Source organism: Cervus elaphus, chromosome 30, assembly GCF_910594005.1.
Source record: "Cervus elaphus chromosome 30, mCerEla1.1, whole genome shotgun sequence".
Lineage (NCBI taxonomy): Eukaryota > Metazoa > Chordata > Mammalia > Artiodactyla > Cervidae > Cervus > Cervus elaphus.
Window position 1 is genome coordinate 70,588,838 of NC_057844.1, and position 15,439 is coordinate 70,604,276.

Below are 15,439 nucleotides of genomic sequence, written 5' to 3' on the forward strand. Positions count from 1 at the left end.
ATGGCCAGTTGATGTGTCAGGGCAACCCTGAAGGGCCATCTTCACTCCAGACCCCAATGGGGTCAACTAAGGTCATCTGGCCAGTGATCCAGCTTGATCCTTCCCTCTGCCCAACCCTGATTCTTCCCTCCTGATCCCACAGTTTTGGCCCCAAGGGCAGCCCTGATACACATCCCAGCACTAAACTCCATCTGAGTCTGCATCCCAGAGAACCAGCCTGCAACACGTATTACAAAACATTCCAGTACTCATGAAGGAGTTTTATTTGAAAATTACTGGTTACACATGTGCTTATAACATTTTAAACCCCTCAAATAAAATACCAGTTGGTGGAAACAAGGACTTTTTGTGTGAATGTGGTTACCTTTGGTTTAAAACCTATAATCTAATGCAGTCTGGCCAAAATGAAACTAAGTTATATGTTAATAACAAAAGAAAAGTACTATGTTGAACCATATGAAAGTGCCATTAAATAGCTTATAAAAAGGTTGAATGTTAGCAGTTCCACATGGTTCAGTCTCATAGAAAAATCCATTAGCATGTGAAACTTAGAGAACATTATGCTTACAAATTACTCATGGGTATGGAGTTGGTGACGGACAGGGAAGCCTGGCATGCTGCGATTCATGGGGTCGCAAAGAGTCGGACACAACTGAGTGACTGAACTGAACTGAACTGAAAAGATATAGTTAATGAATTAAAATAGGAATTAGAACATACATAATACTATGGTTATTGATTGGTGGTAAGTACCAAAACTTGTAGGTTGAAGCTAAAGGGGGTCTTAGAAAAAAAATTAGGCCTTATATACTTATATTAGAAAAATAATGACATTATTAACCTGTTTTCAATTTAAGAATTTAGAGGAAATAACTTCAAAGTAAAGGAAAATTTGAAGGAAAGAATGAACGATGTGATGAACTAGAAAAAAAATAAAGAGCATAAATCAAGCAAAAAGTTGATTCTTTGAAAATAGGAAAAAGTTATGCAAGATTATTCATAAAAAGAGAAGACTCAAAAAAAAAAAAAAAAAAAGAAGACTCAAAGAAAATTTAAAAGCCCAAAGAGCAGTTAGAGATGCTGTAGAGATTAAACATACAAGATACTGTGAATAAATTTGTGCCAATCTAGCTCAGAACTCACAGAAAACACATCCACTTATAGAAAAATGAAACTTACCAAAATGACTCTGCAGAAATAACACACTGAATAGGAAGCACATAATTACCAAAAGTTACCCAGAAAATGATGGCTGCACAACACTGTGAAAGTGATTCAGTTCAGGTTAGTTCAGTTCAGTCGCTCAGTCGTGTCTGACTCTTTGTGACCCCATGAATCACAGCATGCCAGGCCTCCCTGTCCATCAACAACTCCCGGAGTCTACCCAAATCCATGTCCATCAAGTTGGTGATGGCATCCAGCCATCTCATCCTCTGTTGTCCCCTTCTCCTCCTGCCCCAAATCCTTCCCAGTGAATGTGATTAATGCCACTGAATTGTGTTATCAAAAATGGTTAAATGACAAATTTCATGTTATATATACTTTACTACAATTTTTTAATGTAAAAAAAACATAATTCTTTATCTAGAAGATAGTTTAGCACATGTCTGTCCTTCAGTAGCAAATCCCTTAGAAGGGTTTCTATTTTGAGAAAGCATATTTTTTCTTCCTTCTTTTTTAGAGCATTTCCTCAACTGCTCAGCTATAAAGAATCTGCCTGCAATGCAGGGGACACAGGAGATGAACATATAATATTGTCCTTCTGTATTTTAAGCATGTTATTTTTTGGAGTGGGACATCTCTCTCTCCTATAATGTCACTTAAACTAAGTGTATGTTTTTCCTATTTATTTTCACTATAGTATTTTAACCAGGGATCTTTGAGTGGAAAAATGGGTCATAGCTCTATTAAAGGAAATGGTGACACAAAAGAGCAACTTGACACAGTCTTCAAGTAAACAGAATCCCTGATATAATTGGAAAGTAATATGTAATTCTGGGAACAGTAAAAAAAAAAAAAGTGAAAATTTTGTCTCAAATCTTAGAAAATGAGTTTGACTCTGGGGTCTCTCAAGACACAGCACCTGGACAGCTATTGTTAGTGTCCTGCACCTCTGATGGCTTCCCTGGTGGCTCAGACGGTAAAGTGCCTGCCTGCAATGTGGGAGACCCAGGTTCAATCCCTGGATCAGGAAGATCCCCTGGAGAAGGAAATGGCAACCCACTCCAGTACTCTTGCCTGGAAAATTCCATGGACTGAGGAGCCTGGTAGGTCCATGGGGTCACAAATAGTCGGAAGCGCGCCGGCTGCGACGGACCACGCAGAAGCGTGGCCATGAGGAACTACCCCACTTCCGAGGTCAGGGGCGGCTGCCAAGAGGGGCTGACCCACATCAGAGGTCAGGGGCTGCGGCCGAGAGGAGCAACCCCACGACCAAGGAGTGGCGGCTGTGGCGGCGCAGGAGGACCGAGAAACACCTGGAGTAACAGGCAAATTCGGCCTTGGAGAACGGAATAAAGCAGGGCAAAGGCTAATAGAGTTTTGCCAAGAGAACGCACTGGTCATAGCAAACACCCTCTTCCAACAACACAGGAGAAGACTCTACACAGGGACGTCACCAGATGGTCAACACCGAAATCAGATTGATTATATTCTTTGCAGCCAAAGATAAGAAGCTCTATAGAGTTAGCAAAAACAAGACTGGGAACTGACTGTGGCTCAGATCATGAACTCCTTATTGCCAAATTCAGACTGAAATTGAAGAAAGTAGGGGAAACCACTAGACCATTCAGGTATGACCTAAATCAAATCCCTTATGACTATACAGTGGAAGTGAGAAATAGATTTAAGGGACTAGATCTGATAGACAGAGAGCCTGATGAACTATGGACAGAGGTTTGTGACATTGTACAGGAGACATGGATCAAGACCACCCCCATGGAAAAGAAATGCAAAAAGGCAAAATGGTTGTCTGAGGAGGCCTTACAAATAGCTGTGAAAAGAAGAAAAGCAAAAACCAAAGGAGAAAGGGAAAGATATTCCCATTTGAATGCAGTTTGAAAGAATAGCAAGGAGAGATAAGAAAGCCTTCCTTAGGGATCAATGCAAAGAAATAGAGGAAAACAACAGAATGGGAAAGACTAGAGATCTCTTCAAGAAAATTAGAGATACCAAGGGAATATTTCATGCAAGATGGGTTCGATAAAGGACAGAAATGGTATGGACCTAACAGAAGCAGAAGACATTAAAAAGAGGTGGCAAGAATACACAGAAGAACTGTACAAAAAAGATCTTCACGACCCAGATAATCACGATGGTGTGATCACTCACTTAGAGCCAGACATCCTGGAATGTGAAGTCAAGTGGGCTGTAGGAAGCATCACTACAAACAAAGCTAGTGGAGGTAATGGAATTCCAGTTGAGATATTTCAAATCCTGAAAGATGATGCTGTGAAGGTGCTGCACTCAATGTGCCAGCAAATTTGGAAAACTCAGCAGTGGCCACAGGACTAGAAAAGGTCAGTTTTCATTCCAAACCCAAAGAAAGGCAATCCCAAAGAATGCTCAAACTACCGCACAATTGCACTCATCTCACACGCTACTAAACTAATGCTCAAAATTCTCCAAGCCAGGCTTCAGCAATACGTGAACTGTGAACTTCCAGATGTTCAAGCTGGCTTTAGAAAAGGCAGAGGAACTAGAGATCAAATTGCCAACATCCATTGAATCATCACAAAGGCAAGAGAGTCCCAGAAAACATCTATTTCTGCTTTATCAACTATGCCAAAGCCTTTGACTGTGTGGATCACAATAAACTGTGGAAAATTCTGAAAGAGATGGGAATACCAGACCACCTGACCTGCCTCTTGAGAAACCTGTACACAGGTCAGGAAGCAACAGTTAGAACTGGACATGGAACAATAGACCGGTTCTAAATAGGAAAAGGAGTACCTCAAGGCTGCATATTGCTGCTTGTTTAACTTGTATGCAGAGTACGTCATTAGAAATGCTGGGCTGGAAGAAGCACAAGCTGGAATCAAGATTGCCAGGAGAAATATCAATAATCTCAGATATGCAGATGATACCACCCTTATGGCAGAAAGTGAAGAGGAACTAAAAAGCCTCTTGATGAAAGGGAAAACAGGAGAATGAAAAAGTTGGCTTAAAGCTCAACATTCAGAAAACTAAGACCATGGCATCTGGTCCCATCACTTCTTGTGAAATAGATGGGGAAACAGTGGAAGCAGTGTCAGACTTTATTTTTTTGGGCTCCAAAATCACTGCAGATGGTGATTGCAGCCATGAAATTAAAAGATGCTTACTCCTTGGAAGGAAAGTTATGACCAACCTAGAGAGCATATTAAAAAGCAGAGACATTACTTTGTCAACAAAGGTCTGTCTCGTCAAGGCTATGGTTTTTCCAGTGGTCATGTATGGATGTGAGAGTTGGACTGTGAAGAAAGCTGCATGTCAAAAAATTGATGCTTTTGAACTGTGGTGTTGGAGAAGACTCTTGAGAGTCCCTTGCACTGCAAGGTGATCCAACCAGTCCATCCTAAAGGAGATCATTCCTGGGTGTTCATTGGAAGGACTGATGCTGAAGCTGAAACTCCAATACTTTGGCCACCTCATGAGAAGAGTTGACTCATTGGAAAAGTCCCTGATGCTGGGAGGGATTGTGGGCAGGAGGAGAAGGGGATGACAGAGGATGAGATGGCTGGATGGCATCACCGCCTCAATGGACATGAGTTTGAGTAAACTCCGGGAGTTTGTGACGGACAGGGAGGCCTGGTGTGCTGCGATTCATGGGGTCACAAAAAGTCGGACACGACTGAGCGACTGAACTGAACTGAACTGCACCTCTGATTTGGATAAAAAGAAAGTAGTATAACATATAAATAAACCTAATAAATCCTCTTGCAAGAATTTGAAATCATCAAGTAAAGTTGGAGAAAAATTACACATTAATATCTTGCAATGTGTAAATATTTGTTTCTGGTACAAACAAAATATATAATATAATTTACTAGTGGAAAAGCATCTTTGGAATTGACATGCACTCATAGTAGAATCACAGAGTTGACTCAAAAATTGTGAAGGCTGAAGGCTGTCTACTGGAAACATTCATAACCACATGGTCACTGTGAGTAACATCTGGCTATACTTTTTGAAGTGCACCTGGGGGGTGGTGGGTGGCGGGGAGAAAAACAACAGCATTTTTAAGAGTTTTAAAGTCCTTCTCCTATAGCAACACCTTTCTAGGTCCACTTCTTCATGTGAAGCAATCATATCACTTGTGGAGGCACAATTTAAAAACCCAGGGATGTATTTATTCTGTGGAGGATGTAGCCCCAGTAAAACACTCAGTGGTTATAGTTAAACAACCTGTAAATCCACAAGAGCTCTGATCATTCTGACTCACAGATATGTTTTATCACTGGAGCAAATTGATAAGTAAAATCATCTTACTAACTAAAAACCCAGAGATACATTAAAAACAGGGTTGCAAAGAGGCTAGGAAATCTATTAATAGCATCTGCCCAAGGGTTTCTCATTTTCACACACAAAATTAACACAGCAAATTTGGATGTTAATATCAGGTTGTAATCCCTGTATTTTATAAACTGTGATTGACAAGCATTGAAAATAAGGAATAGGAAATGGAGAAAGCATAATACTATGTAGCCACTGAAAAGAATAAGATCTATATGCATTGATACAATCTGCGATGCAATATTAAATGAAAAAAGGAAAGAACAGCTATCTTTGTGCTTAAAAACAGGAAGACCACATATTCATAAGTTCTTCTCGATGCACAGTCAGTAGTGGTGCTAGGGCTCCACCTGGGGAGGAGTTGTGTGATGATAGGAAGGAGAGCGATTTACTTTTGTTGATAAATTTTTAAGAGAGTTTTTTTTTTTTTTTTAAATATGGAACGCTTCACAAATTTGCATGTCATCCTTGCGCAGGGGCCATGCTAATCTTCTCTGTATCGTTCCAATTATAGTATATGTGCTGCCGTAGCGAGCACTTGAGAGTTTTAAAAAGTTTTTAAATTTTGCAGCAGTAGATGTGTCATTTATTTTAAAACTCTTTATTAAAACTACATTTGAATTATTTAGAGCAGCAGTCCCCCACCTTTTTGGCACCAGGAACCCAGTTTCATGGAGGACAATTTTTCCTGGATGGGTGTAGAGGGGTTAGAGGGGTAGGGGGAGGTTCGGGTATAAAGTAAGCAATGGGGTGTGATGGAGAACAGCAGATGAAACTTTGCTAACTTGCCCACCACTCACCTCCTGCTGTGTGGCCAAGTTCCTAACAGCCCGTGGACGGTACCAGTCTGGGGCCCAGAGGCTGGGGACTCCTGATTGAAGAGTCTCTAAAGATATCTAGCAGAACTATGGGTATATTTTTTATTACTGGAAGGCAAGGTTTCTGATTCCAGTCTTTTAAAAAATGATCCCACTTTTATATGGTAAATGCTCTATATTCTCAAAGCACTTGAGCATCTGCTCTCTCATCTGATCCCTGTAATAACTGTGAAGAATCTGCCAGGGCTGTAATCCCTGCTCTACACATAGGTGAGGACCTGAGGCTCAGAGACCTTGGGGGACACAAGACCATGTGGAGGCTAAGTGCCTCCTCCATCTATCCAACTGGACCAGGCTCCTAGAGCTAGGGTATGAGAATTTTATAACTTCTGGGTTGTATTTAGTAATTTCATTAGTAGACAAAATGACACCTCTGTTACACACTGGGAACAAAGAAACCTCAACCAGATCTGCTTCATCACAGAACAGAATGGATGACAGGCATTTATTCTTTGTTTGAGCTGAACTGTGTCCCCTCCAATTTTACATGTTGAAGTCCTAAACCCCCAGTACCTCAGAATGTGACTGTATTTGGAGACAGGGTCTTTAAAGAGGCAATAAAGTTAAAATGAAGTCATACAGGTGGGTCCTAATCTAACAGACTGGAGTTCTCATAAGAAGAGGAGATCAGGACACAGGCTCACACAGAGGGAACACCATGTGAGACACAGAGAGAAGACGGCATCTCCAAGCCAAGGAGAGAGACCTCAGAGGAGACCAACCCTACCGACACCTTGACCCCAGACTTTCAGCCCCAGGGCTGTGAGGAAACGAGTTTCTGTTGTTTAAGTCGCCTGCTCTGTGGTCTTTGTATGGCAGCCCTAGCAAACTAATGCCCCCTTCAGCTTTATGAATCTAAAAGGTACTTTCTCTACTACTTCACGGATCAGGGTCAATCAGACAGTGATCAGTTCACCTGAGCTACCAGTTCAAGAAAATGTGAGGTGGGAGCACCTTTTCCCAGATGTTGGGTTTTCTTTTCAGATGAATGAATCCTGCTCTATTAGAGTCAAAAGCTTGTGATTTTGGCTAATCATACTGCTGTTACAGCTCTGAACAATGCATTGATATCTCATGCTTGTAAATTAAAAAAACTGATAATCTGAGAGTTTATCCTCCTAAGAAGATGCAGAGTATACAGAAATAATGTCAAGATGGGATGAGGATCAAGAAATGCATTTCTTTCTGTAGTGGTGACGTGAGCCAGTGGCAGAACTGAAATCCAAGAGAAGGTTCTTGGACCTCTGGTTCCACTCTGTGAACTTGGGTGATGGCTCCACTGAGGCTACCACATGAGAGGAGGAGTGTTCTTGGACTCAACAGAGAATGCAGTACCTAGAACAGGACTCAGTCTCCCTCAGCAATTCCCGCTCTGTGCTTCCTGGACCAGCTCTGTGACCTCAAGTGAGCCCTGGACCCAATCTCCTCATCCAGACGTGGGATAAAAAATGTCAGTGAAATCATACATGTGAGAGCTACGTAAAATAAATTATAAAGAATTACACAAATGTAACTTACATTAATATTCTTAGAGTAGGTGCAGGATTACTAGACCAGGAATCACAAGATTTCTCATTCTATGACCTATGCCAGCTTCTGAACATATCATTTGTGACACGTGATTTAAAACATTTACTTAAAGAACAGATTTCTAATTCTGTGTCTGCTACAAACTAGCTTAACAGCAGTTATATACATAGGACCACATTCCTTCTAAGAGGACTCTGTTTCCTCACCTGTAAAATGAGGATATTGAACCCTATTATCTTATCCGGAAATATCTAAAATTCTGAGATCAATTTCTCATTATGCAATGTCTTGAGCATACATAAGGATGATATAGTTTTTAAATGAACACTTTGACAGATAGGTGGGGGCACTGCTCTTTGATGTGTAATGCCTAAGTTCAAAAGAACAAAAGGATTTTGTAAGAGTCCTGATTTTTTTGTGACTCGGTTATATGGGAAATCACAAATGATTATCAGGTCTCAGGAGGGAAACTGACTGGGAGACACTCTAATAGATGAAAGCACTCTGTGAATTTTAGGCACCAAAAAAATACAGAGCTCCATGTTCAGTTTCTCAACATTTGCATACAATACAGTACTTATAAAGCCATCTCCTACCCTATGAACAGTGGAAGGTACTGCTGTGCATTTCCTCATTTCTAAGGAGGATTGAGATGAACCAGTGACAGAGCGAAATTAAACCACATTTTAGATACATTTTTTCATATGGAAATACTGTTAGATACTGGGGTATGCTTTCTTTAACAGATATTTTCAATATTACACAAGTAATTTGATTCTATTTACAAGTGAAAATCTGGGAAATGCAGAAAAGTATGAAGAAGGCAAAATGCATCCATAGTTTAATACCCAGAGATAAATCTTCAGTGGGGAAGCATCACCGCAGGCAGCTGGAAATCACACACCACCCTGAACCATGCATCTCAAGTAGCAAGAACACCACATCTTCCTTCCCTCTCTCTTCCCATCAGTGTCAATCCCATCTTGTTCCAGAATGAATTACAGGTGGCTGTATGACAATGGCTAAGTCCCTTAAATTAGACTTCAGTTGTCACATCTGTAGAAGACATACCACCTCACCTTCATGAGAAAGACCCCATGTGACTGAAGGTCGCTCACCGAGCGCCTTCCTCACCGTGTACAGTGTTTAGTGCTTTCACACACCTCATCTTCAAGCCCCATTCAGAGGACAGTGTTACGATTTGTGAATTCCTGATTCATCCTGATGACAATCTATCTTCTTCTGGAAGTTAGAGGGAGCATGGGCGGGGAGGGGGTAACTGGATAAAATTCTAAACAACAAAGAATTAGGGATTAAGTGATAGTATCATGTAGGAGTTTTCTTTACAGGTTGGAAAGAGAAGCAACTTATACCTTTCCCTAGTTAATCTTCCTAGACTCAACGTATTCCAATTTTTTTCCTTAAACTCTCAAATTTCCTGGATATTCCTTGACAGCACTTGCATCACAAATGTCCTAAGCACAAGACAGAATGAAACTTAAAAGGTCTGTAATATGAGAGTGTCCCATGCTCTAAGGGAATCTAAACCTAAGGTCTAAGTGTCTGGTGAGTCCTATCCAAAATCTGTCTGTTAGGCACAGGTGTGCATTCACAGAAGTGCACACTCATCCTACACCCCACCCCCACCACTGCTGCAGATTATCAGCAGACCTGCCTTCAACCTGCCATGTGTTGTTAAGACCCAGTCATGAAGTTTAGTCTCTGGAGGTTTATGACTGAAAAAGGCACAGAGACCCCTGGTGGAAATGCTGAAGAGTGAACCAGGAGACAAACTGTAATCACAACACCCTGCAGCAGGCTCACCTGTTTTGCCCTTTCAGTGAGGGCAGAGGCCTCTGCCTTGCCCAGTTTTTGCACCATCTTGTAAAACAGGCTATCTGCATTTTGCAGCAAATCATATGGCCGGTTATATTGTTTCCATCTATCTGAATCCAAAACCTGTTAACCAGCAGAAAGAAACCAATAAGCAACAATATTTCACAGTAAAATATTGTGTGTGTTTGTGTGTTAAGTCATTTCAGTCATGTCCAACTCTTTGCAACCCTATGGACTGTAACCCGCCTGGCTCCTCTGTGCATGGAATTCTCCAGGCAAGAATACTGAGTGGATTGCCATTTCCTTCTCCAAAGGATCTTTCGAATGCAGGGACTGAACCCCTGTTTCTTATGAGTCTCCTGCATTGGCAAGTGGGTTCTTTACCCATGAGCACCAAATGTTTCACTGTAACATATTAAACTTGGACAATATTTCAGAAAGGGCAGGACAGGGAGAACTGGGAGAATCTATTTGGGGGGTAGGACTGGCGGGTGTTTAAATGGTTTGATTGCCCTGTTTTACTAGGCAGACAAAGACCTAACCTGATCTTTTATTATTATAAGTTTATAGGAAAGGAAGAAAATGGAAGTTTTACAGTATGATTACTGACACTCAGCAGTATGTGGTATCTTATATTCTTCCCAGGGCATTTGGGGTTGTTATCATTAGTTAGTGCTTTTCGCTGTCATACTCTGAGCTTTGAGGGATATTTATACAGATACACAGAGTTGGCAAATATCTTGATTCAAGAAAAGCAAAGTCAATTTATCTAAAAAGTAAGTTGATGTCAGACAAACCAGAAGGCAGTGACTTTATAGCAAATTTTCAAGTTGGTTTGATAGAATCTGAGAAATATTTGGGGAAAAAAAGAAGATGCTTCTGGAATTTTTTAGGGTTCTGGATTACTGTCAGCTGCCAAGATAGGCTGAATCCTCTATCTGAGAGGTTAAGATGTTTCATGAAGTTGGCTGTGGTTGTAGTTTATTATTCTGAGAGTGAAAGGCTGGCAAAAGGAGCTGCTACATAGCAGCATTGATAGAATTGTTCTGCACAGACACACAAAAAAAAACCCTGTAGAAATCCAATTTTCTCCTTGGATAAGATCAAAGCAGCAATTAAGAAATTGAGCTTGTAATTCTAGTGATCATGGGTCTACAGCACATGGAGGCAGCCCAATCTGAACTGTCTGGACCTGAATCTGTTTTCACAAATTATATTTCTCTGCTTCTTTTTCTTTCTTAAGCTGCCTTCCTTTCACCCCTTTTATTGCTCATTAATAGATCTGCTGGACTACCCAGGTAGCTCAGCTGGTAAATAATCCACCTGAAATGCAGGAGACCCCAGTTCATTCCCGGGTGGGGCATTTCCCCTGGAGATGGGATAGGCTTCCTCGCTGGGACTCAGCCCTCGGCTGCAGAAAGGTGCCCGCGACTCTAGGCAAGGGCCTGGCAGGAGAATGTCACGGCTCAGGCGGGGTGCTTACCAGAAGAACAGGCGTGAGCACAAGTTCGCCTCCTGCAGGGGGTTGGGTTTCACCTCCGAGGATACTGGCTGCATCTTGCTGGCCAGGATGAGCTCCTGGAGGCGCTGGAGGGGCGGCTGGAGCCCCGGCTGCCACGTAGGTCGGCTCAGTAGAAGTCAGAGAGCCACCTGCGTCCACAAGTAGGGCTCCTGGCGGTGGGGTGGGGCGGGGAGGGGGTGGGGACACCCTCAGTCTCCGCCTCCCCTGGCCACACCGCCTCCCCAGGCCACCTGGGGGCGCCGGTGAAGGGCCATGGCCTGAGCCCTGGGAGACAGAAGTTGAGCTCCTGGTTCCGGGGTGCTTGATTATGAAAGTAAAAAGTCACTGGCTCTGCCCTCTGACGCTTTGCTACCCTATGCACTGTAGTCAACCAGGCTCCTTTGTCCATGGAATTCTCCAGGCAAGGATACTAGAGTGGGTTGCCGTGCATGATTAAGAGGGGGCAAGCAAAGCTACCAGGAGCTACAGGCAGGTGTAAGGCAAGGCCTCCAGTGCAGTTGATGGAGGCAAGTAGGCAGACTTCCTAGCACACTAGGTCCAGCACCCAATCACACACATACTGGCACCTGGCTGCAAATTCTGCGAAGTGCTTCATCTGAACCCAGGCACTCACCCAGAAGATGGAGAAGGAACTGAGACATCAATTGCTACTGCTACTCAGAAATGCCCTCTGGACTGAAAGGAAGACTAGGAAAAAGCTGGTGGAAGGCAACCCACCCTCCGTTCACCCTACTTTCATCAGTATCAAACAGGGGTGCTATGAGAGTTTCATCAACTGTGACCGGAAAGACCCTACGGAGCCTTCAAAGGACAGATTCTGCAGCACACTCCCCTCCACTCCCCCCAACCTCACCCTCTCCCGCATACACTCTCTCTACACTGTCTTCTGCTGCCTTTTGTTTGTATTGATGAGAAAGCTTTAGTCTCCCAGGGCACAAAGGCTAGCTTAGGAATTAATGATTCAAATAATATGAACATGCAGTAACAAAAAATTATAGATAACAATGTCGAATCCACATTTCTGAGTTTTTTTTTTTGCAGGTACTGAACACCCCACTAGATGAAATAAGTTCACTGCATGTTGATCATGAACACATAGCCCCAGACCTGCTAGAACCTGAGGACTGATTACCTTAACTCCTGCAACACAACTATGTTACCTCATCGACAACCACTTAGAGAACTGTGCAGGAGCTAATCATGTACACTGAAACTCTCTCCCTCATCTTGCCTTTAAACACCCTCCCTTGAATTTTATCAAGGAGTTCAAGTTCTTTGAGCATGAGCTGCCTGTACTCCTTGTTTGGCCCTTAGAATAAATGGTTCTCTGCTTCAATCTCCGAAGTTTCAGTTTTTTTGGACTCACTGTGCATTGGTCAGGCTCAAAAACTTGGGTTGGGCAACACAATCTGTGGCAAGCATTTGACCTTGGACAACAGCAGGGTTCAGCACATATTATGTTTGTAGTGTTTAAGACATCCTGTGTGCTAAGATGCTTTGGTTGTGTCTGACCTTTAGCAACCCTATGGACTCTAGCCTGCCAGGCTCCTCTGTCCAGGGGATTCTCCAGGCAAGAATACTGGAGTGGGTTGCCATTTCATTCTCCAGGGCATCTTCCCAATCCTGGGATCAAACCCGTGTCTGTTATGTCTCCTGCATTGGCAGGCAGGTTCTTTACCACTGGAACCACCTGGGAAGTCCATTTAAGACATAAAGAAAGGTGATTAAAAAAATTAGAACTCAAATGATTTTGGAAGATGAATAGATACTGTCACTGGGAGCAGGTTTTTGGCCTCTCATATGCTGCATTATGTGGGGAACCTTTGTGAGCCTTTTACTGTTCTCTTAGACTGGGAAAGGGGATATGGGGACAGAGAGACTGCCTTATGATTTCTTTCACCATATGCTCAGAGCATAGGCAAATAACAGTAACATATGTTGCAGAACACAGGTTGAACATATGTCTGCAGAACATTCCTTTCTTTTAACAAAGCCCTATTCAAGAAGGTATTATCATCCTTATTTTATGGATGAGAAAAATGAGGCTCAAGGACAGTACTTCTTCAAGATCTTTGAATCAGTAAATGATGAATCCTGATTTGGACTCAAGTCCAATTCCAGCATGATCTGTCTCACTGGTGGATGGACATTGTGTTTGAAAACTACCTTGAATACACTGTCTGAATGAATGAATGGCTGTAGGACTGAATGAACAAAATCTTGAACTCCCACTTGTCTTTAGTTATTTGTGTGGCTGTCATGCCCACTGAATAACTTCTCTTCCATTCCTCACAAGTTGAAGAAAGATCAACAGCTTGTGGTGCTTGTAACAGGAACACTTTATTACTCTGATAATTTCCCATGTAGCTTGGCTAAAATGGTATTAATAATGGCTTTCGCTTCAGTTATTCAAGATGAATAACTGTTGAACTGGTGTACAGCAATGTGGCTACAATTGACAATATTGTACTACGTACTTTTAATTTGCTAGAAAAATAAATCTTGCGTGTTCTCAATATAAAAAAGAGGAAAGAAAAAATGGCTAAGGTGGAAAATGATGGCTGTGTTTATTGGCTTGGCTGTGGTGAATAATTCACAGTGTCTATCAAGTAATGTGGTTGTACATCTTAAATCATAAATTTTTGATTGCCAGTTATACCACAGTAAGGTTGGAGGGGAAATGGATTTTAAAGAAAGCTATAATATATTCAAACATTTTTTATAAATCAAACCTATAAAAATGGCAAAATTTAATAATTTTTAATTGATGGGCATGATGGGGGTTTATTATGCCATTTTATTGATATTCCATGCATGTTTAAAGTTTCTGTTGTGAAAAACAAGACAATTAGAGCTGAAATTTTTTTTTTCAGTTATATGTCTTTCTGGTATTAGTTCTTTCTCAGATAATGCAATCTACAACCTACATAATCAGTCCTCACCTGATTTACTCTTTAATATTCTGTACATTTTCCAGGCCTGTAAATTCTCAGCTACTAATTCTACTTCAAAGAGGAATAAATTTCTTGTTGAAGTTGGAAGTCTAGTGACTTTCCTTGTCAGGCTACCCCAGACGTACTCTCCAATCCCTACAACTATCTCAAGACTATAATTAACCATCTCCAAACTGCCAAATATACTCCTTCCCTTCACCTTCAGCTGTCTTTTCTTTTTCTAAGATGTTTTTAAACTTAGCATTCTTTTATGCACATTAACTAATAGGATATTTCAAAGAGATATTGAGAACCAGTATTGGATTGTACAGGCATGACTAAATATGAAGCTGGGGAACCAGAGACCTAGATGCTTTGCTCATTAGCTAACCTATCTCAGATTGACAATGGGAAATCCCTACTCTTTCTACTTCCTGCAGGATTACTGTGAGCCACAAAACTTGTGAATGCACTTTGTGTAAACTAAAACCTAAGGCAACATATTAATACAAAAAAAAGTTTGTTTGTTTTCATTCATTGAACACATGTTTAGTGAATGCCTTCTAAGTGCATGACCACTAGGCCACGCACAGAGCTTACAAACATGAGAGAAATGTCATAAGAGCTTTATCTGTACATGTTTACTGATCTTAAATGGTTGTGTACTATAACTAAAAAGACAATAGCAAGTGTTGGAGAAGATGTAAAGAAATTGGAACCCTCATACTAGCTGGCAGGACTGGTATGTGGTACAGTTCGAAAGTTACCATTTAACCCAACTATTCTGCTCCTAGGTAGATGAATGAAACACATATCCACATGAAAACTTACATACAAATGTCACAGTAGCACTATTTGTAAAAGCCAAAAAGTGTGTTGGGGAGGGGGGAACCAAGTTACATCAACTGATGAATGAATAAATAAAAAGTGGTTTTATGTGCAATAGAATATTACTTTTCAAATATACTGATTCCTACTACAACATGGATGAACACTGAATATATTATGCTGAACTAATGAAGCCAGTCATTGACTCTAGTGAGGATGATGAGATAACAGCTAAGAAGAGATCCAGTCTTGTTGGACTTGACAATTCATTCCCAAACAAATCTCAGGGACACATGATGCAAATTTGTAACTGTGCAAATGGTTAGGTTTGTCAAAATTTGTGTTCATTTTTTTCCCCATGTGATGGCTCTAATAGTGCTTAGTTGTCTTTAACTCCATTCAAAACAATTTTCTTAAAT

General features: G+C 41.4%; 1 protein-coding gene and 1 non-coding gene across 5 annotated transcripts in view; both read right to left on the reverse strand.

Moving 5' to 3' along the window:
- The window catches only part of LOC122686751 (ATP-binding cassette sub-family C member 4-like), a 2,082,459-nt gene that overhangs the window by 552,491 nt on the left and 1,514,529 nt on the right, over nt 1-15,439 (reverse strand). The gene's annotated exons all lie outside the window — the stretch shown is intronic.
- On the reverse strand, nt 5,925-6,031 carry LOC122687194. Its single transcript, XR_006339086.1, has one exon. It is a non-coding gene; the product is annotated as a U6 spliceosomal RNA (small nuclear RNA).